The sequence below is a fragment of the Triturus cristatus genome, chromosome 9 (assembly GCF_964204655.1).
Source record: "Triturus cristatus chromosome 9, aTriCri1.1, whole genome shotgun sequence".
Classification (NCBI taxonomy): Eukaryota; Metazoa; Chordata; class Amphibia; order Caudata; family Salamandridae; genus Triturus; species Triturus cristatus.
The window spans coordinates 856,969,267-856,996,506 of NC_140592.1; the positions used below are offsets into that span (position 1 = coordinate 856,969,267).

The window sequence follows — 27,240 nt, forward strand, 5'->3', positions numbered from 1 at the left end:
ATTTATCAGAAATGATAAATCTCGACTTGTGTGTGAATAATGCACCATTCTCCAATTGGTGTAGGAAAGCACAACAAGGAGAATTGTTTTCATTTCTCCTCATTTTTTAACCTTCAATGCATGCTAAAATATTCAGCATACATTGAAGGAGAAAAATGCGTTTTCTGATTGTTTTTGTGCAGGAAGGTGTGTCTTCCTGCACAAAAACAAACACCACATGACACAGATATCCTTGCACCATGGTGCAAGGGTGCCTGTGTCACCTTATGGCTGCAGTTTAAGCAGCCGTGCAGAGAAAAGCATAGATTTGCAACATATTTATGTACATATGTTGCATCCCTTTGCTTCGGAAGTACCACAGCACACTCCAGTTAAAGAGGTTACTGTGTGAAGCTGCAGCACTTCCTCATAGTTCTGCACTTATACATTCACCATACGCTACTAATGCATTCATTCAGTCAATTACGTACTACACATACATTCATCTAAACTTTCACACACTAACAAACAAATATAGCTCTTTTTTTAAACCAGGAAAGTTAGTTCTTAGAAGAACTTTTTTTTTCTTTTTTCTTTTTTCTTTTATATTTTTTTTCTTGGTTTTTTGAACAATTTTTAATTTTTTTTTGTTTTTCTTGAAAAAAAAAAGGAAAAAACAGAACTGGAGTAACAAAACAATGAACTTCAGGGGAAAAACCCCCCCAAAAAACCTAGCAATGATGATTCTCTTGCTTTCGACAGATAAGGTCAATCGACTGCTCTCCATAGCATAGTACAGCGTTGCATTTTATGCAGATCACTTTTAGGGTAGCAAACTGTGGACGGATGTCCAAGTTTTGTACGGATGGATCCACCCTTGAAGTGCTTGGCTGCGATGCATCTGATGGGGCTGGAAGAACTTGCATTCTTCGGCATTCCTCTCGAGCAAGGTTCACCAGATGGAGGGTCCTCAGATGCTTCATCATACTTGCTGTTCCGCACGGTAGAGCACTCGCTGGCAGATCTTACAGGTCACTAAGGTGGCATTGGTTTTGCTTTGCCCCTCAGGAAAAATGAAAAATTTCCACACCACAGATGAGTATCTTTGTGGGCGTGGTGGTTCTTCCAAAAAATCATCCTCAGATGAATGAGGATATCCTGGAGATGCCTGCTGCCCTGAAGCCATTGTTTTAAAAAAAAGGTTAGCGCTAAGTGTAAACTTAGTCCAAAAAAGTTCTTCTCTGCAGAGAGATGCTCCTCCAAAGAAGGTCAAAGAAGAATAATTGAAATGGGTGGGGTCTTTCAATAGTTTGAATAGGAAGTGTACTGAACCAATCAAATCTCTTTTTTTCAGGTCACATGGCATTCGCGCACCGTGCGCACAGGCAGCACGCACTGAGCGCGAATCCTCGAAATTGCATTTAAAAGGAATATAGGATTAGAAGTAAAAATATATTAATTTTATGAGTAGTTTAGATTATGTCTTCAATTAATATTCACATGAAATACATATATATATGTTTTTTGACATTTAAAATATTTCGTGGGATTCGCGCACCCACCGCTTCAATCACGCACATGACATATCGCGGAAGCGCGCAAGCGTCGCGTAACGTGCTTTGTACGTGTCGCGTATAGGCTTGGAGTTGCGTACCGGTCGCATAGCAACCGCGCACAAAAATACGTACCCAACGCATACCGTACGCGGATCCATTCGCGCAGGGATCGAGAAAGGTGCGCATAGGGTGCGTGAATCCCACAAAAAAGTAAAAAAAATAAAAATAAAGTATTGAAAATATAGTTTAAAAAATATTTTAAAAAATATAAAAAAATATGTAATTTTTTTTTCAATTTAAAAAATAAAACATTAAAAACAAATAATATTTTTTAATTTTTAAAAGAATTAATTGAAAAAATAAGTTTAAAAAATGGTGAAAAAACAATATAAAAGAACATAATTAAACGAATTGACACACTGAAATAGAAAAATTTAGAAATCCAATGAAAATCATTAAACATCATAGCTTTAGAGATAAGTTATAGATAGGAATTAGCATTTAAAAAACCTTTGAAATTCACTGAAAAAACCATAGGTTTCATGCACGTTATAGTTAGGAATTAGCATTTAAAAAACCTTAGAAATTCACTGAAAAACCCATAGGTTTCAGGGGTGTTATAGTTAGCTGAACATTTCCCTCGTACAAAACCCTAGAAATTCCCACGTTATAGTTAGTTCAGCTAACTATAACTCGCGCCCCCGCAATGCACTGCTGATGACGTCACATATTGCATCACTCATGACATGGTCACTGACATCACTGATGACATCACTGATGACATCTCAAATGACATCACTGATGACATCACTGATGACATCATCCAGTGACTGTGTGTTTCTGTAAAGTTTAAATATGTTTTATATGGTTTTTTCAGTGAATATATATATATATATATATATATAACAGCAACTCCTCTCGTATTTCAGTTTTGACGTCGAAGAGCAGGAGCCCAGACCACAATTTCGTGCGATGCAGTGAGTAGTTTATTGCAGCACAGAAAACCTCAGCCATGACGCGTTTCGGCCCCGTAGGCCCTTGATCACATGATGCGTTTCAAAGTAATTGGCCAGCTTTTAAACCATTTTTTTACATTTTACTTAAAGTGCAGGATATGCGCAAGGTCTATAGACATAAACAAGTTACTGATGTAGAGGCGACTAACTTTCAAGGATGATGGTATAAATACCTTAATTAAAACCATAATTGTTATAAATACAATTTATAAACAAATTTGTTACGTTTTTAAGTTTCTGAACTTGACAGTCGATATTACAAAAGTCTTAAATAGGTTGGTGTAAGATTTGTCATATTCTGCTTTTTAAAAATAATTAGATAAAAAGCAAAGCTAATTTATAAAACATCATGGTTAAATACCTAAAATCACCACTATGGGTATGTTTTGAAGTTTCATAAATTAATTTTAAAAAACCAACATGGTATCAAGTTTCTATAAAACATTCCAAATCATTGAATGACATTGTGTATATTAAATATACATTTCCCATAGATATATCATCATTAGTCCAATCCTAACACTGCAGTTATTACCAGACCATTGCGTTTTTTTGTGACAAGTGCAAGTGCAAATCGATAAAATATATATAGTGATATGTGTGGTACACCTCTGTGTAAGAAAAGCTAAAACCTTAAAATTAACTGTGATGGTATAAAGGGGGGTTTCGTGTTATTTTGATTTTCAACACTTTTTCTCTAATAGGAGATTTAGAGGCAGGTGTAAACATCCTCTGTCCCATTGAGACCCCCTGGGTGCTTACTGTCTAATTCCAGAATATATTTTGTTTCCAACTTCCTAAGGGCCTTTTCCCTATTACCCCCACATTTGTTGAGTGGGATAGAGTCAATTAAAAAGTAAGTCAGATCTTTGGGATCTCCATTATGGAAATCCATAAATGACGTGCCACTGGGTAGGCCTGGTCATTATTTTTGATGGCTCTAATGTGCTGGAGTATCCTCTTGTGGCCCTGAAGTATAGTACTTCCCACATATCTTAGGCCACACAGACACTCCAGCATATAGACCACAAATTCTGACTTGCATGCCAAGTTTCTATATATGGGTTTTTCCTGGTCACTGAAAGGTGTTCTATAGGAGGATCTATTAACCCCATATTGACGTGCCTTGCATACTCTGCATTTAAAAAAGCCCTTTCGTTGGGATAAACATGTGGTTTTGGTACAGTTCCAAGGATCATTGTGGACTAGCTCGTCTCTCATTGAAGGCGCTTTGCTATAGGTAATTCCTGCCCTGTTGGGTAGAAAATGGCCAATGGTTGGATCACTTAAAATAATGGGCCAGTTTTTCTTTATGATGTTATTGATGGCCCTCGCCTGTTTGCTATAGCCTATGATAAATCGGAAGGATTCAGGGTTTTCTAAATTTTCTTGCTGTTTATGTAGTCTAATAGGTCTGAATTCATCTGACTTTGGTCGAAATGTCAATAGGGCTTCTCTGTTCATGGCATTACTTTTGGCTATAGCAGTAGAAATTGTTTTTTTTAGAGTAGCCCCTTTCAAGAAACCTTCTTTGACTAGCTAATTGGGCCAAATGCAAATCATCGTCATAGCTGCAAATGCGTTTAAGACGGAGCATCTCACCATACGGTATACTTTGTACTAGATGTTGCGGGTGAGAGCTCCTGACATGTAAAACTGCATTTCCAGGCGTTTTTTTACACTGTAGTCTAGTTGCGATTCTTCCTTCCTTGATGTATATCTGTACATCGAGAAAGTTGACCACTTGGTCACTTATAGTGGCCCTGAACTCTAAGTTGAGGTTGTTGATGTTAAGGTTGTCGATGAATCTTACCGCCTCTGGCCGAGTCCCCTGCCAGATGATGAAAAGATCATCTATATACCTTAGCCACACCTTGATGTTTTGGGTGACTACTCGCTCATGTTCTTTAAGGAGGACCAACTTCTCCCACCATCCCATATGGAGACAAGCGTAACTGGGGGAGAAGCTGGCCCCCATAGCTACACCTCGTAGTTGCTGAAATAGGACATTCTGAAATATAAAGATGTTGTTATTCAAACAGAAATCGACCATATCTCTGAGCATTTTGCTATGATGTGCCAACTCAGGTGATCTCTGATCTAGATAGTAAGTCAGAGCCTTCATACCATCCTGATGGTTTATAGATGTATAAAGTGAGGAGACATCTAACATAGTTAAAAGATAATCATTGGGGGGCGTGGCCGGGCAAGATGGCTGAATGGACGCAGATCGTCTCAGCTCCCGGTCTGCGCACTGTTTCCGACCTGTTTGACACGGCTAATCTCTACTCCGCCAGCATAAAACTACAGCACCGAGGAGCGGATGATGCGGGGCACACACTGAGAGCCTTGATTCGTTTTATTTGCACTCCTACAGACAGAACAGAAGTCTCGTGGCAGAGCACCGGAGCTCACCAAAATGGCGCCCGCTTCTCCGAGTGACTCGGAATAAGCCTCCACCCGGTGAAGTACTCGACAGGCGGTGAGGGCGAAAATACCACTACGTGTCGGGGCTTGAGAGGAAGACCGCTGCTGCCACGAGCACGGACGACTCCCGGGAAAGGCGGAGCGCAGCCAGAACCGTCGATATAACGGACTCTGTGGCGGTGCAGGCCTCGCTGGCCGCTTCAGGTGTGTGGGCTACATGGGAGGAGATCGGGGCGCAGCACCATATCGGCCGACCGTGCTCGGATACTGAGAGCCTATTACTTGTAGTGGGAAGGCTACGATCCCCCACACGGAGCACTTCCACGTGCCACACCTGACCTTAAGATGGCAGCCAGGCTGTGAAACTCAGGCATCGGCACACTATTGCCACCAGACTTGAGGCCAGCGGCTCAACCCACTGTGACACGGACTTGGCGACAATACACCAGTGTTCCGCGCGGCCTGAATGCAACCGCAGCGCTGCCCCGCGACCGGACCCCTACCACAAATTCACAGAGGTTACCAGGCAGCATATTCATCCTGCAAAATAGCGCCCAGCGAGACCTGTGGGGGCGGCACTCTTCTATACTGAACCCCCCTAGATGTGTGCAGTCCGCTCCGTGACGAGGACAGAACGATGGCATAGAGATCAGGACACCTGGCCCATTCACTACCACACCCAGATTACACCTCGCGGGCGCATCATTGCTAGCTAACGAGACGCATCTCAAGGGATTGGCGAGACTTTGAGGTGGCAAGGCGCGCAAGATGAGTGACCTGTAGCTTTATGTGAGCTGTGGCCCCAAGCACATAAATGGTAGCCGGGAGCAAGACAGGCGCCAATAACCATCTCACAGTCAACCTCCAAGTGACTCTGCATTCGGACCCAGCACACCCCTCTTGCCACTGCATCGGGGGTCCTCCTGGGCCCGCCCTTATGCCGCCAAAGAAGGTGACAAGCAAGACACCAAACAAGGTTTCACATTTTTTCGTGCCAGCGGATAAGCGTCCTTCGCTGGGTCCCGACAAGGAGGCAGACAACATGGCCCTAACGAAAGAAGATCTCCTGGGCATGTTAAAACGGAACTCCGGAAAGATCTCAGCCAGGACATAAAGGCCTCCATGGAACAGTTGCATTCCGACATTACAGAAAGGCTATCCTCCCTACAACAAGACGTGGACTCGGTGGGCACAAGAGTGCTAGACCTCGAAGCGCAAACTCAAGAGCACGACAAACATACCACTGAACTGAGAGAAGACGTTCGAAACCTCCAGGACCAGCTTCATCAGACGCAACTCGAAGCGGAAGACCTTGAGAATAGGGCCCGGAGAGACAACCTACGAATACGGGACCTGGAGGAGGGAGCAGAGGGTCCTGATCTAGAATCCTTCCTGGAGGGACTTTTCGCAGAGATTCTGAGCCCCCAAACTCTCGAAATAAAACTGGATCGTGTCCACCGAGTGGGCGGGCTGACGTCAGGCGAAAAGAAACGTCCGAAAGACGCGCTGGCCAAGTTTCATTCCTACAAAGTCAAAGAGGCGGTGCTCCTCGCAGCTCGGAAGAAGCGAACCATCATCTTCCAGGACCATTCATGCTCCATCTATCAGGACCTAGCGCCAACCACCCTAGCCACGCGTCAACTGTTCCGACCCATCACCTCCAAGCTATGGGATGACAAGATAAGGTACCGATGGACCTATCCATTTGGGTTGAGCTTCGAGTTCAACAACAAGCAGAGCCAAATCTCTGAATTGAAAGAAGGTTTGGAACTTTTGGGCCTCTCCTCAGAGGAGTCGGGCCCTGCCAGCACCAAAACGCAGGAGACCATACAGGGTGGTCCAACAGTGTCTCCCTGGTCCATAGGCTCACGTAGGAACCGCAAGTGAGAACCGAGAACGCTCCCTCTCACTCTAGCCCACGAATTCGCAACGAAGCCAGGTAGCCAATATTCCTCATCATGGAAATAAGGCAGCTGTCGCCTATCTGCGGTTTATTTAAAGCAACGATAATCACTACTACCATTGCTCTTCGCAGGGACATCGGCCCAACAACACTGGGGGGGCCACCACTCTGAACTGATCGGTACTCCTGGTGACCTGCCGCCATTCCGACATGCTGATTGACCAACAAATTGAGGAACTCTAACCGCTGGTGAGCCGAGACGCATTATGCACCCCGAGGCCGATGCGACGGCTCGGCTGTGATTCACACCTGTTGCGGCCTGAGCCTCCCTTTTGATCTGGAGCCTGTTTGTGTGCCTGGGCCTTGAATCCACGACGGGCACGTGTGGGCCGATGAACAGCTCAGAGACACATTCCTACTGGTGGGGACGAAGGCAATGCACTTCTGTCAGTTGACTCACATGTCTGCAGACAGCAGTATGGCTGTGCAAGAACGCCATTTCAAGTTCTGTTCAAGATGGGCGTGGACAGGCACCTCGGTCGTACCGTTCCCCCCAAGTTCCCGTGGGGATTTTTTTTTCCCCCAGCTGGGAACACGTTAGCGGTTCCACAACCGCAGTTTTTGATAATGTTAGTTTTTATTTTATTTGGGGTCGAGGAGAGGGTGGGGGAGGGGGACAGTTGACAGTTGACTTTGTTCCCCTCACCATCTACGCCCCTCCACTTTAACCCAGCTTTCCCCCTAGCCTTGCACGAGGGACCCTTTGACGCTTGGAGAGAAGGAGGTTGCCGAGCTCTGACACACCTTTTCCATACTGCAGACCCCCTCACCTTTGCCAATTGCAAAAGAGATTATGGTCTGGAGAACACGGAACGGTACCACTACACTCAACTGTTACACTGGGCTCTCAGCCTACAGGTGCGAGAGGCGGCCACCCGCCCCCCCACGAAATTTGAAACCTTCATTTCAAAAGCCACCACTATGAAAGGGGTAATCTCATTCATATATAATTATCTACTCACCACCACACTCTCCCCACGGCCACGCTACATGAACATGTGGGAGGGCATTCTTCAGTGGGATATCTCAGACAGGGAATGGTTGCGGCTATGGACTGACATCTCAAGATTCAATCACTCCATAGAGCTGCGGGAAGCCCAGATCAGAACTATGATGGATTGGTACCTTCATCCCTTCAAGCTCAAACAGATTATTCCTAACACCTCTGATAGATGCTGGTGGGGATGTGGGCTCTTAGGTGACTTTAAACATATATGGTGGGATTGCCATACTATACGCCCATTTTGGGAAGAAATTCTAACACACATCTTAGATTGGTTAGGCTACCCCATCCTGACCTCTATGGCGGAAATCCTTCTAGGTTTTCGCGATCCAACCCTTGAACACCAGACCCGAGCAGACAAGGCAATCATGTGGTTATGCGTAGGTGTGGCTAAGGTACCCATTGCAGCCACCTGGAAACAGAAAGAAGCCCCGGCGATTTCTCTCTGGCATTCTCGTCTGTGGAAGCTGCTCAGCCTCAATAGAATGTCTGATATCTTACGGGACAATTTTTAATACGAATGGAGACCGTTGGTTACTTTCCTCTCGCGAGGTTTGTCCCTGGCTGTCTGTCCTCGCTCTGTCACAGAAATGCATCTCTTTCAATTTTGACCCACCTAGGATTCCTCACCGTTGAGCACACCAGTATGACTGAGCCGCCACCATCGTTTGCGGGGGGTGGGAGGGATGGGGTTTTTGTTACTTATTTTCGAGGTATTGTTTTTTAAGGGAATTTACCTACCTTATATTGCTCCTTCCCGTTGGAAGGGTTTACCAGAAGCCCGTCACTGTAGAAAGATGAGTTGAACAGTTAATTCCTTTTTTAGTGGATACTGGAAAATGGACCGAGCCTTTATACCATTAGAAACTGTACCTCCATATTTGCATTACCGTATGAGACACGGGCCGGGACATTGGCTATGTAATCTGCTACTGCCCATACCCTCATTATACATTCTATACCAGAGCTCACTGCGATGAGCGATGTGATGGCTTTATCTTAGTGATGTATGGAAAAATTTCAATAAACATAAGTTTCACAAAAGATTATCATTGTTCCACTCTCAATTCTGGATTTTTGATAGAAAGTCTCCAGTGTCCCGGATGTATGAGGGTAGATGTTGTACATAGTCTTGAAGGAAATTATCTACATATACAGAAGTATGTTCCAAGAGGCTGTTTCTTGCCAAAATTATTAGTCTTCCTGGCGGTTTAGCGTGTTTTTTATGAATCTTAGGGATAAAGTACATATTAGGTGTTACTGGATGATCATTTCGTAGATATGAATATTCCTGTTGAGAAAGTAGTCCTGCATTCTTCCAGGCTATCAATTTCATCCTGTATGTACTGTATGTAGCCCTTAAAGTTGCCATGTTGCATTTACAGTAACATTGCCTATCCTGGAGCTGGTCCATTGCTTCTGCAATGTAGTCCGTTTTGTTCCACAAAACCAAATTTCCTCCCTTATCGAAATTCCTGATAACCAATTCCGTGTTAGATTTGAGTTTCGTCATTAGTGAGTGATATTGTATGTCCATTTTGTTTTTCTTTGTTCTTGATAACCTCTGGACTTTGTGATTCCATTTTTTTTATATCACTCACTATTTGTTCTTGAAATATTTCGATTGCATCACAAGGCATTATTGGGTTGAAACTGGAGCTGAGTTTGAATGGTGTTGTTTCCTTACCCAGATCTTTTTTGTCTTGCAGTAATGCATTTCGTTCTTCCATTTGTGTGGAGGTCATATTTTCATCCAATAGATCTTGCATCATCTGGAGAGTAGGCATATCTGTTGTTGTTAAGCCAAATGGAGGAGACAGTTGTGACACTGGTTCTTGATGTTTAGTAATATCAGACTCGGTCAGTATATTTTGTTGTGCAAAATACTTTTTAAGTTTTAGTTTTCGTATACTTTTGTAAATGTCCATACGACTCGCAACATAGTTAAACGAATTTTCCAGATAGAATGAAAGTCCTAACGATAATAATTGCTTCTCTGCTTTGGTCAAATCAATATTCGCAAGGTATATCACTATTGGACTTGTTATTGATTCTGTCGTCTCAAATTCCGGCGTGTCGATTGTCCTCATTTTTTGGGTGCTTTTGCGTTTTGCTGCTCGCCTTTCTCGGTGTTCTGTGGTTGATTTTTTGTTGTTTGTGGTCTCATTTGATTTCTGGGGCGCAGGGTTTGCCTGCGTTCCCAGCATAAAAAATCCGCTTCATCCACCAGAGAGATTTTAACTGGTATTTTTTGTGCAGCATAACTTCTGGGATCTTGTTCCGTCTCGCTTTCCATTGCGGAGCCGAGGTAAACGCTCCATCTCTTCGGGCTTCCCCTCTTGTCAAATTTGTTTTTGTTCCCTGAGGTACACCATATTTAGAGGCCTTGATTGAATCAAATTTCCTTGTAAATGCAAAAATACGGCCACACTCGTAGTCCATCCGGTCTCTATGAAATTTGAATGCCTTCCTTTCACGAATGATGTCTTTTTCTGTTTTCAACCTTTTAATCATTTCCTCTTTGAGTTTACATAATTCATCAGTTTGCCCCTTTGCAGCATTTCATCTTGTAATGTTAAGCGATCCCTCTCAGCATATTTTACTAAAATTGTTACCAATATATATATGCCTTCACATGGGTTGGTGGGAGGAGCTGGTACTCAAAACTGAACACAAGCACATTGTTGAATGCCATATCATCAAATGGCTTCGTTACATTGATGATCTTTTTGTTATCTGGCGGGGTACCAAAGAACAAGCCTCTAATTTTGTAACGGCCATTAATCTCAACCTTTTGAATTTAAAGTTTACTGCCACAATCAGTGAAACTGAGGTTGACTTTCTTGACACTCAAATCTATATTCATGACAATGTGTTAGAGACACGCCTTCACAGAAAAAAGACAGCTGGCAATTCCACCTTGCATGCCCAGAGCTCTCGCCCTAAACACTTGATTAATAGCATACCTTACGGTGAGATGCTCCGTTTGAGACGCATATGTAGCAATGAGGTGGATTTACACAAAGCCCAATTGGAGAGCAAAAAGAGATTCCTCGAACGAGGATATGCCCCCAACATTGTCTCACAGGCGATTACTAAATCCATGAGTAGCTCTCGGGACAGCCTCCTAAAAGACAAACAGACACACACAGCTTCCCTTTCCGTGTCTGCCATCTGCCCTGTAGCCCCAGAATTTCGTTTGATTTTAGGTTACAGTCGCCAACATAAAGCTATTCAAAAGATAGTACAAAACAACTGGCCACTGGTACTCAACGATCCAGTAATAGGACCCTTGCTGCCGCAACGTGTGTCCATTACGTACAGTAAAGCACCATCCATGAGGGATAGCTTAGTCACCACCAACCCTGAAATCATTGAGAGTACTACATGGCTACAGACTCATAAGGGCTTTTTTAAATGTAAAACGTGCAAAGCATGTATTCATGGTAAAAACACCAAGACCTACACCACCCCATTTTGTGACAGAGAGTATAAAATACAAAAATTACTCACATGTAAAACCGAATATGCTATTTATGTTCTTACGTGCCCTTGTGACCTAAGATATATAGGTAGCACCAAACTTCAGGTTCACAAAAGAGTTTTACAACATTTACGAGCAATAGCTCACCAAGACAACACATATCCGGTAGCTCGGCATTTTAAAGAATTCCACCAATCAGACATTAAATATTTGAGCTACTATGTGATTGATACTATACCCCCTAGCAGACGGGGTGGTGACAGGGACCAGAAATTGAGACAACTGGAGACTAGATACATTATTCAGCTCGATACCAAGTCACCAGGGGGCTTGAATGCTACGGAAGATCTTTATACATGTCTTTAATTATGATAAGGATATTTTATATTATTCATTTGGTATATGAAATACTCTCTTAGTGTTTGACCTAATCATTTACCATGGTGCTACGATTCAGATGCAGTAAATTATTGTATATTTGCACATTATTCATATATGGGTAATAACTGGTCCAGGAACTGTTTTAGGAGAGGTAGATCAGGGATGAAAAGATTTTTTGTATTTATTTATTCATATTTATGACTATTTATTATCAAGATATATATATTTATTGTCAAATAGAAGATTGTTTACAATTGCTGTTTTGCACATATTTATACATATTTTATACATATTTTATCTCTTGCTAAACATTTGCACTTCCCATCGCCTTATCCTTCAAACTCAGTTTCTCCAAGAGACATTGTCTTTTGTTTACACCAGGCACTTTATCTACACCTTTTGATACTGCAAATTTGCATACTTTTAATTGTCTCTTGAGGTAATTTGTGCATGTTGCTGCTATAACTGTGTCCTAGATTAATATATATGTTTGGAGGTGACTCTGCCTTGTCCTCCCTTATATTCCAATTTTTGTCATTTATGCCAACGGATTATCTGTGATTTCCACTTTATTAGTCCGTTGACGCATCTTTGCATCCCCCCCTTCCTGGCACTTTGCACTTTGTGCACCTTATCCACTTTGCCAATTTTTCTAAGGGCTAACTCAGTTATTTCAACCTTGAGTTTTGCATAACATAACCTGACCTATTAGATTCGCACATTTTTGCACATCATGAGTAATCTCTCTTTATTATTATTATTTTTGTCCCCCTTTATTGTTTTAGGCACTTTCCATTTCACACGTAAGCCCATCCATTCTCTAAGCCTATGGCGTAATCTCTGCAAATTCCAAATTCCAACTTTGTACTCAATTTTATATACTGCCTTTCATACCTATTTAAATTCACAGTATTTTCTGAATATGCATATGTATGCTATTTATATTAGGCATTATAATAGATAATGTGAGTAATTAACCGCATTTTATTTTCCAAAAGCCGGTTATACCTGTCTGGTTGTAGATAATACGTATTTTACAAGTATTCATGAGCAACAGAAGGTTTGACATCAAATGTGTATTTTATTTACATATTAGCCGTAAGTTGGTTTTGAGGTTCAATTTTGGCATTTTTACTGTTTCTATGTCCATGGCTTTCGAATCATGTGATGTGGCTATGTAATTGTATTTGCAATTTAAATAACTTTCATGGATTGGCTTCGACATGTCATGTGAACAAGGCTTTGACGAGCTGAAACGCGTCATGGCGAAGAAGGAGTAAACAATTAATCTGAGCACTTACTTTGGGTCTGTGTCCTTTTTTGTTCGGCGGATTATTGTCACCGGATTGGAAATGAAGTAATATATATATATATATATATATATATATATATATATATATATATGCGCTCACTCCCTTCTCCTATACGGTGTAAAGAAAGCACTCGCAGGGTTTTTCTCCATTCAAAGTTACTTTTAACTCATCCGCTTCTCTGTTAACATGACGCGTTTCGGCTGATGCCTTAGTCTAAAGTTTACAAATTGCGCGCCGAAATGCGGCAGACTTTAAAAAATACGTAAAAGGTCACATGATGCATTTCTCATTAGAAATTAAAGAAGGACCACTTAAATTTCATATTTAGGCACCATATTGGGGTATGTAACCTCCAAATCAATCCCAGTATCCAATGGCAATAATTATGAACATTGCTAAGTTATTCAAAACAAAGAATATGTAATTTTATCAGAAAACGTGTCAATCACATTATTTGAAATCAAAATTGAAATCCATTACACACAATTTTCAATTTTCACGGGATCAAACTAATCACGCCATATATCGGCTGCGGTTCCTGAAATGTAATCCCTCATATTATGCCGTGTATCGGCTTAGACAATACATTTCCTAAATTGCACTGGGGACCATAACATACAAAAGGCCATAAAAAGGTACACAAATCTGACTTCATGGTTATATTGGGTAATCATAGAATCACTTATTCCAAATGAATTTAATCACCTAGATGAACTGCTAATTCTTTCCCTACATTCATTCCTTTAGGTATCTTAGTTTCCAGATCAATGATGTATCTCGATTCCAATCTACGCAACTGCTTAATCCTATCACCTCCCCTTATTTTCATAAGGATCTGGTCTAGCCCATAATATCGTAACAGCTCCCTGCTACTATCATGTTTCTCAGAGAAGTGCCTTGCCACTGAATAAGTCACATCATTTTTTGCTATTGCCCTCATGTGTTCTAAAATCTGTACTTTCACGGGATGAATAGTGCTGCCGATATAACGCAGTCCACATGGGCATTCAAGACAATATACCACATAGGCGCTGTTGCATGTGAGAAACTTTTTTATATACTTGGGCTTCTTAAGACCAGTTACCTCATATGTAAATGTACTTTTGCTACTCACACAGGCCTTACATTTACCACAAGGGTAGAAACCTTTAAGCTCCCTTAGGGTCCCCCCTGTGTTAGATTTGGTGTATAAATGGCTTTGGACAAGACTATCTTTTAGTGATCTAGCCTTTCTAAAAGTTAGTAAAGGGGTCGGTGGAATGTCCGGACCTATGATGTTATCTGTTCTCAAGATATGGCAATTTTTCCTCATAATTGTTCTCAGTTCATTGGCATCGCTTGAAAAGGTGGTTATCATCCTAAATGTACTTGCCCCCATCTCATCTTTCGTCTTCTTCTCTTTGGCAAGGAGGCTTTCTCTGGACATATTCATAACCTTATTAAGGGTTACGTCCAGGAAATCCATATTGTAGCCTCTGATCGAAAATCTAATAACACTGGCTTGTGCAGCTTCTTCAAAATCCACTTCTCTGGTGCTATTGCGTTTTAATCTCAAAAACTCCCCATAGGGGATGCTCTTAACCAGCCTTGGTGGATGGTTGCTTGCCGCATGCAATAAAGAATTGCCGGCCGTTGGTTTACGATACAGTGACACATGTAATTTGTGGTCAGTTACATTCACTTTGAGATCCAAAAAATTCACTGTTTCAGAACTGATTTCACCACTAAATTCCAAATTCACTACATTCCTATTCAAGATACTGATAAATTCTTTGGCCAATTCTACTGATCCATCCCAGATTATACATAGATCATCTATATAACGATGCCAAGAGATAACTCTTCCCATATTGATATCAACAGGCGTCCTGGACACCTGCTCCTCCCACCAGCCCACGAATAAATTTGCGTAGCTGGGGGCGAAGCAGGTGCCCATCGCCATGCCAGAGATCTGACGGTAAAAATCCTCGCCAAAGACAAAATTTTTATTTTTTAGACAGAATTCTGTGAATTGAAGAATCATTTCATTATGTTCAGTGAACTTCAAAGGTTTCTTCTTCAAGAAATGTGCTACTGCTTCAAGACCATGTTGATGCTGGATCCGAGTATATAGGCTCGTTTTATCTAGTAAAATTGATTTGTACTCCGGATCCCATTGTTGTTTCTCAATACGCATAAGGAAGTCCTGTGAGTCTCTAATATATGCGGGCAAAGTCTTAACCAAAGGAAAAAGAAAAAAATCAATGAAAGTAGATAAATGTTCCGTGAGTCCACCATGCGAGGAGACAATTGGTCTACCTGGTGGTCTTACACTGTCTTTATGTATTTTAGGAATATGATCAAAAGTAGGTACCACTGGGTTTAAGCATCGAAGGAATAAATATTCTTTCTAATAAGCATAGATTTGTCAAACCAGAACTTAATCAACTCATGATACCTTTGTATGCTGTCAAGATACACGTCTTTAGAGATCTTCTGATAGCAATTAGTATCAGACAATTGTCTTAGTGCTTCAGCACTATAGTTCTCTCTAGTTTGTAGGACTATGTTGCCCCCTTTATCGGAGGGTTTACAAATGATCGTATTGTCCTTACTTATATATATATATATATATACACACACATAGATATAGATATATATATCTATTAATCACAAATGCTTCCCGACCGGAAAGAAAGAGGGTCGCACTCACGTAGAAATTTTGCAATTTTTTCTTTTATTTTCTTAGCTCATAGTCAGGGTGAAGGAAACTGACCAACGCGTTTTGATCTTAACATAAGATCTTGATCACGATCCTTGTCACGCTTACCAATGTACCAGTAAAGTACTTTTTGAATTACTGATGTCATTTTTTGTCAAGTGCTCCTAAGTTTTGATTCAAAACATTTGATGTTAATGTTCCTAAATTTAGAATGTGCCGTGATTCCTTTTGCCGTCATATTTTTTCTCTATTTCTGCCACGATCATTCTGTGACACTGTTTCAATCCCATAGAAACAGTGCCACAGAATGATCGCCATTAACACCAAATGGTTTGAATTAAAAATAATGCTTAATGGGCCCCAATGATTTAATGGAATAACATCGAAAAAGGTCAAGAATAAGATTTGGTCAAAACTAACCCAGTGGAGGGAATTGAAAGAGAGAACTTTACAAAAAAATGTAAATGACCATCAATGACATTTTAAATTCTTTAACCCAATATAGAATGTTCACTCAAATTATTTCACATTCACTTTTCAAGATCAAAAATACTTTCAAGATCAAAAATACTTTTATTTGATTTCATTAAAATCATAAAAGGGTGGGCGTACCACCATGAATCATAAGACCGTGGATCAACATTTTAAAACTGGTATCTACAAGAAGAAAACAAATGTTATAGGGAAATGAAAAGAAAGATGAGGCTAAATCATGTCAACGGGCAATAAATAATTTAAGGATTTAAAAAGTTCTTTTTGCCACGTTTTACCAAAAGTGTTTAACACAATAAAATGGTTCAATTAATGAGCATTTGGGGCGATTAGCAGCTGGTACGTTAAAAAAGTTATAATCTGTGCCATTGAAGAGCTGTAAACAAATTGTGATAAGGCTGTTTGTGTTAGTTTGCTATTTTGTCCAGTTCTTTTGCCTCCGTTTTCCAAAAGTTTATGGCACTGCAGGACAGTTGAATGGACGTCCAGCCGAGACATTTTATAACTGCCGCTCTGCATGTCCTTATTTGTGCTTTGCTTAGTTCCTCCCGCAGGACTGTTTTCCTGGTTTCTTATAACGCGGGGCAGATACATATGACATATGACTCATCTCCCTGTCCGCATAGCCGACATTCTTTAGTTGACCATGTTTGTTTCCATTTTGGGGTCAAGTCCTTCGTGGGGTATGCCCCCAGCCTCAACAGTGTCAAATAGTGCTTTTTATGATATGAAAAGTGTTCAAACAGGTAGTGTTGGGGGTTTAGGGTATGGTACAATTGTATCACTGCCCAAACATGTTTTTTTTTTAGATGGCTGTTTTATTGGTTAATAAAGATGTTCATTTGATCGTGTTGTTCACAGCAATTTTAAATCTAGAAAACGTTGTAGTGGTTAGCCATGCCTCCTCTAGTTGTAGTGCCAGGAGTGATTGTTTTAGTACTGTTATAATGGAGTTTTTTCAGCCTGGTTTAGGTTTCGATCTCCAACCAACAATGGTAGGCTAGGGTGTTCTCTTCGGCTGCTCTCATCCTCCAATAGTATTTGACTAGTGCGCCTTGTCTGGCTGGTTTCTGGTTTTTTAGTGCATATTCCAGTCAGATTTGGGCTTGCGAAATTTGACGAAAAATTAAAAACAGGCGCTTGAAAAGGATGGATTGTGCTGTATTTAGTGCTATAGCATCATTGTATTCAATATTTCTGAACCGTATGAGATGGAAGCGAGAAATTTAACTGTGATTACTTTAAGCAAGTGCTTTATAGAAAAAGAAAGGGCAGTGGTTATGAGAAAAGTCAGCACCTCTGTTTCTATCTTGTCCCAATGTAATTATAATCCACAATTTTTCGGTGTGCTCAATGTAAGACACCGTGCCATTAACAGTGCCCATCCTGTATACAAAAGGGAATTAACCTTTCTATATATACTGCAAATGAATTTAGATTACAGAGCACAACCATTAATGTATCTTTTAGGCTGACATCAAGACTCTCAAAGAATTCTCCATTTGTCTATTTTTATTGTGATTGACATCTGATGTATTTGTATTGTTTGTATTTGGACTGTTTTTTACATATTTGGGTCTATTAAAACTACACTGACTACTATGTCAGCCTAAAAGATACATTAATGGTTGTGCTCTGTAATCTATATTTACTTTAAGCTAGTGCCCTGTTGAGCAACCTGAAAGTTTTTGCTGTAAGCTTTTGAATGCGAAGAGCAGTTGTTTTGCTTTTATGCGGCCTTGTTCCAGATGTTGTTTGAAGTTAAGAAGGCAATCCAGTTAGAAGCCTAAGTATTTGTACGAAACCCCCCTGGGTAACGGTTTCTCATCTAATTCCCAGGTAAATGTACTTTTTTTACTTGTTGAATGATGTTTGGAGAAGCACATCACTTTTGTTTTTTTGTGGTTGATTGTGAGTTGAACGGAGGTGATGCAGGCTCCTAGTTTGGAAATTAGGCGCTGCAGACCTATTGGGGTTTGTGCTAATAGAACAATATCATCCGCATATTGAAGACTTGGGATTTTGCCCAATTTTGGGGGGGTCAGCTTGAACAAGGCGGAGGTGCTTGTCTAGGTCTGCGGTGTAAATGTTGAATAAGCAGGGAGCCAATACGCACCCCTGTTTTAGCCCATTGAATGTTGCAATTTTCCTAGTTATGCTGCGCCTGTCTCCTTTCCTTATTTGGACCCAAGTATCTGTGTACAGGTTGGTGATAGCCGCCAAAAGTTTGGGTGGTGCCCCCCAACTTTGCATTTTAGCCCATAGTTTGGCTCTTGATATCTTATCAAAGGCCGCTTTGAGGGCAATAAAGCATGTGTATAAGGCTTTATTGGCTAAGAGCGTGACTGCAGAGATGTTTGTGAGGGTGCCCATCCCTGCTCGGAATCCAGTTTGCGTAGTGGGGATAAGGTTTGTGCGCCGGACCCAGTGCTCTAGGTCTACCAACAGGGGTGAAGCGTACATTTTTCCCTCCACGTCGATTAGTGCTATTAACCTGTAATTAGTGGGGTCAGAGCATGCGCCCAGCTTGTAAATTGGATTTAGGATACTGACTCGCCAAGAGTCGAGAAGAGTACCGGATGCCAGGGCATGAGTAAAAAGAGGGGTCAGGATACTGGACCAGAATGGAGGATCGTGGCGAAACAGGGCGTTTGGCAGGCCATTTGGCACTGGTGCTCCCTCCGTTCTTAGCTTTTTGATAGTTTTAAGGACTTGTTCTTGTGTAATCTGTGGGGAGAAGTCAAATGAATCTGGACTTGGGGTGTCATTGACTAGGCCTACACTGGAATCACCCTTCCCTTTTAGTATTCCTTGCGTTGGAGTGCCTGGGGATGGAGTTTCATTATATAGAAGTTTGATGTGGCTCTTCAGGTGTCCTCCATTATGTCCGAGTTGTGGTGTCGGTGCCTGCCATTTATTAACTGGTTGATGGTTTCCCAGAAGAGTTTTGGGTCTCTTTGTTTGCTGGCATGGAGGAGTTTCGCCCAGGTTTGTTCATTGTACATTTTCTTGGCCACCCTGATGTCCAGTTTCAGATCTTTTTTTGTTCTGGATATTAATGATAGAATTTCCTGGGAGGTTTCTGGACTCCGGTTTCTTAATTGTCTTAAATATTTATTCAATCGTTGCTTTTATTTCCTCAGACTGTTGGTAAACCAAGCTGCCCCTGTTTGTCTTTCGACTTTGCAGCCATTGGCCGAGTTTGGGAATTTGTTATGAAGTTCGTAAATGAAGGACTCCCAGGCCCTTATGCACGATGGTTCTGATTTGACACACTTCAAGAGACTGATACATATGCCCATGATATCATCAATGTGATCACATTTCCATATTAGCCGTTTAAGGTTGTAGCTTTAGGTTGATTAGGACATCGTGTTGTTTTTGACTGGAATTTCTGTGTTTCTGTGCAGCGTGAAGGTTTGTGGTTGGTGATCACTTTCCGCCCTGTCAATTATTTGAAAATTCGAGATTTGGGGGATAAGTTCCTTATCAGTAAATGTATAATCTAGGGTAGATCTTATTTTCTGAGTTACCCTTGTAAATGCTGCGGGGCAATCAGTCTGGCCTTGTCCGTTAAGCTTGCACATAGACAGTTCCTCTAAAAGGGCCGTGCATCTCTTGCCATGTATATCGCTTCGGTCTGGGGCTGATGAATTGCCTGTTGTGCTTTTTTTGGTGTTGTGAAATAGATTCATGTTAAAATCTCCCAACAGTATGATATTGGCATCTGGGTATGCGAGTTTGAGTGTTGCTAGTGTAGCTGTTAATTTCTCAATACTTGACCTCTTTTGTTTGAAGGCGGGATGAATATAGATAGTCAATATTAACAAGCTGTTAGTAGATGGATACTCAAGTTTAGTGCATAGCATCTAGGATGATTCGAGGTCTATTGCTGAGGCCTGCCATGGAATGTCTGTAGAAATGAAAGTAGAAAGGCCACCTGTTGCTCTCCCGTGTTTTGTTGATCGCTTAGCCGGATTGAAAAATTCTTTGTAGCCTACAATCAGTGATGGATTTATCTGTCATGTTTCTTGGAAGAGAAGGATGTTGTACTTGATGATAAATTCCATGAAATCTGGTTCTTCTAATTTCGTGCTGAGGCCATGCACGTTCTATGAGCAGATATTACTACCCCGATTTGATTTAGGGGCTGTTGATGAGAGTCTTCACGATGCTTTGAGGGTAATACCGTCTCTGTTCAACTGTCGAGAACCCAGAGGCTTGATTGCCTCTGGATGAGCAATGGTGATGGTGATTTTCCTTGCTGTGTAGTCTATGCCCCTCGCTGAACTAAGAAGCTCCGGGCCTTTGGCTCCCTTTAGTAGGCCCTCTGGATGGTTTGGCGGTTGCAGCGGGCTTGGATATCGGGGAGAAGTGACCTTTTTTAACTCAATGCCCATTTTGCAAATGAGTCCTTCTGCTGCCAGATCTGCCCTATGAGGGAGTAATCAAAGAATGTAACTGTGGTGATTTCTTGACCCAGGGGATAAGAGTTTTGTTTGAACTCTATACTTTCTAGGTTGCTTGTATTGATGTGGTTCAGGGAGGGAAGGGCGTTAAATAGATTAAGTAATACGCTTCGGTTGAGAATGTCGTGAGGTCCCCTTGAGACGTAATGGGGAATGAACTCCAATCTGTTGTTATTTTTAGTAAAGTTGTCCTGCGGTCCTTGACTTAAGCTCCTTTCTGTGGCTTCATCCCCTGATATGTGCTCCGAATTGGTCGGAGGTGAATTCAAGAGGACATGTAAATTGTTTGGTGCATTTGGTTCGTGGTTCCCTATGTTGGAGACTTCATTGCACCTTCGCCTGTAACTATAGGTTGATACTGACTTACATCTTTGCTCGTGATCGTTTGTTTGGCGAGTAGTACTGAGTACTGGCGAGGTACGCCCTGATGTCGTTTTCGGTGTCACGGTTTGTGTGACTTCAGATTTTAAGCTTTTTATCCTTTTTCTTATGGAAGGTTTGAATAAGCTTTAAACGTTTTCTGGTAGAGATTGCTCACTTTTGTTTTGATTCTGACGACTTGAGATAGTGTCCGTATTGGTTAGTGAAGTCTGCAGATCATTGATGCGTGTTGTTTCCGGAGTATTTTGAGTTGTGTTATCTTCATTTTGGATCTTGTCAAGCTTGGTCATGGTAGGAATTGTATTGGATGCCTGTCTGATTTGTTTGCTTTATCTGGCCTTTCTCTGGCGTTCTCTTTCCTGTTTTGTCAGTTGTCAGTGGATGGGGTGTCCGGGGCTCCTGGATTCCCAAATTCAGTGGGTGGGTTAGGGGAGGGTGAACTTGCCTGTGCCTGATCTGGGTTTGCCGCTATTTCACTTCTGTTAATACCCCTGGATTGGCTGGGGCACGCCTTATCTGCTTCTCTATATGCTTCATTTTCTTTCTCAACTGGTCTTGCAGGCTTGGGTTGGTTACCCCAAGTTGACCCCAGTATTTTTGTTAATAAAGTTGGGACTGTTGCTAATTTGTCGATTATTTGTGTACAATGACAATGGCAGATTTGGTATGTTGTTTCTCGATCTCCCTGTACCTTCATAATCATCTCATTGAACTTGTGCAACTTTTGTTCGACCCCCTGAACGTGAATTGCTAAAATGTTTAGTAGATCGACTTGCGTATCTAACTAGTCTGCGTGATAGGACATTGCTTTTCCAATAGTGTCCAAGGTGGTTAACAAGTGGTGCCAAACCGAAGGTGTTGGGGAGGTACCAGGTTCTGTTGAGGGCGGACGAACAGATTGTTCCTGGTGGGATATGAACCCCAACAATAAGTTGCCCAAGGATCCGTACTGAGTTGATTATGATTTTGTGAAGGTGACATCTTAGTTTCCAAGATGTTGATGTGGTTCTGAACTTGTGGATCGGACTGACAAGGTCCCTGACCGAGTTGATGACCCGTTTCCAAGAAGAGAAATGATGAATCGAGCTGGTCTTGATTGTTAATGTGTAATTTGGTCGACCTCTGGACGCTAAAAGGGCTCAATAAGTTTGTGTTCTTCTGTTGTGTTGAGTTTTCTTCTCTATCGTTATCATTTACTCTGTGATATCTGTTGTATCCGGGTGAGGTTTGTTGTTGCACCTGGAATTGGGAGACTGAAGAGACTAAAGAGGGCGAATGACAGTGAATTAGTGCTTCAGTGACTTGGGGTTTAGAGCTTTGACGAGTTTCACAGGGGTGAAGGACTTTGGTTGTTAGGAGTTGCAGGCTTGGGACTTCTCTGTTTGTGTCAAGTAGGGCTTCTAATCCTGTGGCCGGGGGAGCTTTCCTTTTGTTTTCGCGGTTTTCACCACTATTGAGTCTGGTATCGCAAATGGATGACATATCAACTTCACTTTGGAGGTCTGTGGTGTTGTCGGTTGAATTGTAAGTTGGCTTATTATTTTTGGAAGACTTTTGATTGGTGCAGCCCCGGTTTTCCTCAGTGGTCTTAATGGCTACTTTTAGAAAATCCATAATCAGCGCCCGTTTGCTACTATTTGGGCATGAGTTGTGCCTTATTGGGGCTGAAAGAGTAGCTTCCTCACTGCCCTTGATGTTGACATGAGGAGCGGAGTCTGTACCTCTATTAATAGAGGTAATACTTGCCGTTACTAGCGGTACTTTAACTCAAGCCGGGCTTTTTTTTCTTCTTTGTTCGGTACCTTGTTCTGAGAGGATCATTCCAGGAGAGTTACTTATACAGTCCGTATTGATGGGCGGGTGGCCCTCCTTTGCTTTTTTAGGCATTGGTTGAGGTTTCTTTTCTTTTTTCTCCCCTCCTTGTGTTCTCCCTGACCGCATGCCCAGTCGGTGCACACCAACCTGGGGGTTGGGCAACTTGGTGGCACCCGGGGGGGGATCTTTAGTTCTCGATTGAGCTATGCGTACTGGAGGGCGCTTTTGAAAGAACACTGAGACTTAACTAGGACTTAACTGGGCCTTCACGTGGACTTAACATGTACTTGTCATGTACTGTTCAGTTTGTTAAAAAAGGGTGAGGCAGTGAGGCACCACAACTGTGTGTGATGTGTTGTGACGTGGAGTGGTAGGGGCTAGGTGGCGCGGCACAGGACAAGGCTGGGAAGGGCGGGGCAGAGGAAGGAGCAAACAAGCAGGGCACGCTGGGGTGCCGCAAACCTCACTCAACCTAGTTGGGCCGCCTCCGCGTTCACACCTGGGCTCTCCACTCTGCGGCTGCCGCTAAAGGCGACCGCTCTCAAAGGCACCCCCTCTTGCCACTTGATCACTTAATCACTTGCCACTTGCCTGTTTGCCTTTTTTGCCTTGCATTGCTCGCGTTGCTCTGAGCCAATTTCCTGATGTTCGGTGTCAGGTAACTCGTGTTGCTCTAGCCCCCCCTTCTGGTGTTATGTATGCCAACACCGACCCTGCATTGGCGTGGAGGATTGAGCCTGACTGCACCCAATCCGGGGCAAGGTCCTAGTCCAGTCCTGGAGGCTGAGCTCCCTCCTTGGCCTCGCCGGACCTCCTCGAGCCTCCTCGAGCCTCCTCAACTTTACCCACTTACTCGCTCCCTCGCTCACCCCGCTGCCCGTTTTCTACGGGTGCTGCGGGTGCAGGTGCTCGGCAGGACGGCGGACTAGAGGGAGCCAATGGAGATCATTGAGAGCCGCAGAGGCAGAAGCGCATCGTGTCCCCTTTAAAGCTAACTTTTCGGCTATTGTCAGTATTCTTTGCAATTTCATAATGAGGAAATTAGGCGCACCAAAGAGAAGGGCATTGCAGTAATCCAACCGGCTCAAAATAACACTTCCTTCTACTAGAGCCCTGGCTGAAAAAGGTAACATGGGGAGAATTTTCCGCAGAGCTTTAATGAGGGAGAAGCAGGTTCCAACTGTTTTATTCACATGTTTTTCCAGACTCAACTTGTTGTCAAATACTACCCCCAGATTACACACTGCTATCGTTGGTGTAGGAGCCGTATCTGCCTGAATGGGCCAGAAGTTGTCAGGCAGCGGACAAGGGACTTTCAAGAGACAGAATGAGCTGCGTATCATCTGCATAATTCACCAACTTGATGTTATAGGATTTAATGATGAGGATCGATGGTCTCAGATAGACATTAAAAAGGATCGGACTAATAGATGACCCTTGAGGGACCCCATGTTGAACCATTTTACATTTAGATAGAAAAGGGGGGAGGGCCATATCTTGCTGCCTATTCTCCAGATAGGACTGAAGCCAATTAAGAGCCAGGCCCTCCAGCCCTAATTCAGCAAGCCGCCTCAATAATATTCTGATGATTTACATATTTTCTTTGACTGTCTGAAATTAAGGTCCTTTTGGCAGCAAGTAGAATACGCTCTCCAAGCCATCTTCAAAGTTAAGATCAACTTGAGTCCCCCGATAGTAATTTTTGGAATTGAAAAGGACTTGATGGACTGGATGTCTGCAAAACAGAAAGGTCTGATTATGTACCTAATTCTTATAGCTAGAAGGGAGATATGCAGGCTATGGAAAGATCCATCACCCCCACTGTACGAAAAATGGCTGCGAACTTCTTTTAGTGCTGCCCGATTAGATCTTGGTCATTTTGATGGTCTGGAAACCAGCATGTGGTCACCTCTTTTAAACTGGGGAAGAGATTTGAGATTGATTTAGTACCCCCAGGTCCTATGATTACACCTAGCTTCAAAAGAAGCTGACCTGGGTAGGTCTATAGCTAATGCAAACGCAGATGCCAGGGGGAGCTCAGGACCATAGTTGGCTTGCTGCTCTTTATTGCAGGTGCTATATGGTGAGATGAGGACAAAAAAAAAAATATATATATATATATATTTTGTGGTTGACCATGTCGAATGCGGCAGACATATCCAGTAGAATCAGAATGGTCGACTGATCTCTGTCTGCCCACAATCTAAGTTCGTCCAGGACTATAACTAGTGCTGTCTCATTCCCATTACCTGGTCGAAAACCAAATTGCATTTCTTCAAGTCCCAGGTTGGTTTCCAGAAATTGAGAAAGAGTTTTGCTGACCAGGCATTCAAGAATTTTTACAGGGTATGGAAGAAGAGAAATAGGACGATAATTATTTGGACACTGGGGGTCAAGGGTGGCTTTTTTCGGCAAAGGTGTCACCATAGCCTGTTTCCAGCAAGGAGGGCCTACCCCGCTGCTCAGGGATTGGCTGCAGATCTGAGGGAGCTGTGGTAATAGCTCCCTACCATACTCCTTCCAGACCTTGTGAGGCAGGGGGTCCATAGGGGACCCGTATTTGGTGCTCAAAGCAAGCTTGTAAAACTCTTTTTCTGTTGGTGTAATGAACTGGCTTAGGGTTGCTAGTCTATTCACGCGGGCCCCTTCCTCTATTTGATAGGCTAGTGAATGTGTACATGCCTCCGATACAGTCACATAAATGTTTCTGGTTCTCTGATAGACCGGTAATTATTTTTGTGATTTTCTACTAAAAAAAAGTAGCTAGGCTTTTGCATAGTTCTGGAGTTTAGATAGTTTTATTTTTTATGCAATCAGGATTGGACAATTCATCGACTATCTTAAAGACCCTCTGGGTTTTGTTGGGCGCCTCTAGAATTGAGCTGGCAAAAAACTTTTGCTTTAGAAATTTCATTTTGATAGTTATTCAGTGTGGCCTTCAGAGTTGCTTTATCAGCTTTATCATAGCACTTCCTCCATTTTCTTTCTGCCAGTTTACAGCTCTTTCTAAGGTTTTTTAGGTTCTCGTTAAACCAAAGGGCGGACGACATACGCTTAATCTTCAGATTTTTTACCGGGATAGTCAGATCGAGGGCCTTGGTGATCTGTTTGCAGAATTCCAAATAGTTTGTTTCCACAGGTTTGTTTCCGTCAAACACATTAATACCAGTGAATACAGGTGCTTGTTTGGCTATGTCAGGCAAGAGGTGTGGTGGGGGGCATCGCCCCTACCTTCCCTTATCCGTAAGAGTTGTTCCATTGTATACGTCTGGCGTGAAATCCCCCTGAACTGAGGATTGGAACCGGCAGCATGGCTGGCGATGTGCGCGTCCGGTGCACAGATGAGCGCAGACGGGCTTGCCTTTGGCGCGCCCGCTGCACGCGTCCTCTGCACGGTCGCGCTGCTGCTGTGCTTAAAAAGCCCCTGTCAGTGAGCATCTAGAGCGCTAACCCGTTGTTCCCACCCCAAGAGGACTACCGGCACTCACCAGAAGTGAAGTAATCTGAGATCCCAGGTTCCCTGCCCCAAGGAAAATGAGCGCTCTGGTACAGATGCTGCTTCCAGGCCGGTAAGCAAGCGTTTAATCAATTAAATAAATACAAGACAGTACCAAAATGTGGTAAAGTTTTACGAGTGAAAGGCAGTACTATCAGATAAGAGGGTTGCTTCCGATATTCGATTTAGTTCAGTGCAAAAAATGCTATAGTGCGATTTAATTTTAAAAACACAGTTTAAAAGCAGTTACAATTGGCTAAGCTACACATTACAACAGCGCGGCAGAGTAAAATCAATGCGTGCAGGTTTGGCTGATTCGGAAAGTGTCCGTCACTGTGCTCGATCTGCGGCCATGCTCAAAAAGCCCCCGTCAGTGAGCATCTAGAGCGCTAACCGGTTGTTCCCACCCCAAGAGGACTACCGGCGCTCACCGGAAGTGAAGTAATCTGAGATCCCAGGTTCCTGCCCCAAGGAAAATTAGCGTTCTGGTACCGATGCTGCTTCCAGGCCGGTAAGCAAGCATTTAATCAATTAAAATACAAGACAGTACCAAAATGTGGAAAAGTTTCACGAGTGAAAGGCAGTACTATCAGATAAGAGGTTCACTTCATCTCCCACAATGCTTAGGAGCGCTTGACAAAAAATAGACAGGAAACGACATCAGTAATTCAAAAAGTACTTTACTGGTAGATTGTTAAGCGTGACTAGGATCGTGATCAAGGTCTTATGTTTAGGCCGAAACGCGTTGGCCAGTTGCCTTCACC

General features: G+C 42.6%; 1 protein-coding gene across 1 annotated transcript in view; it reads left to right on the forward strand.

Annotated features, from left to right (window-relative positions):
- LOC146798959 (uncharacterized) overlaps positions 1–27,240 on the forward strand; it is a 166,826-nt gene that overhangs the window by 122,627 nt on the left and 16,959 nt on the right. The window lies entirely within an intron of this gene.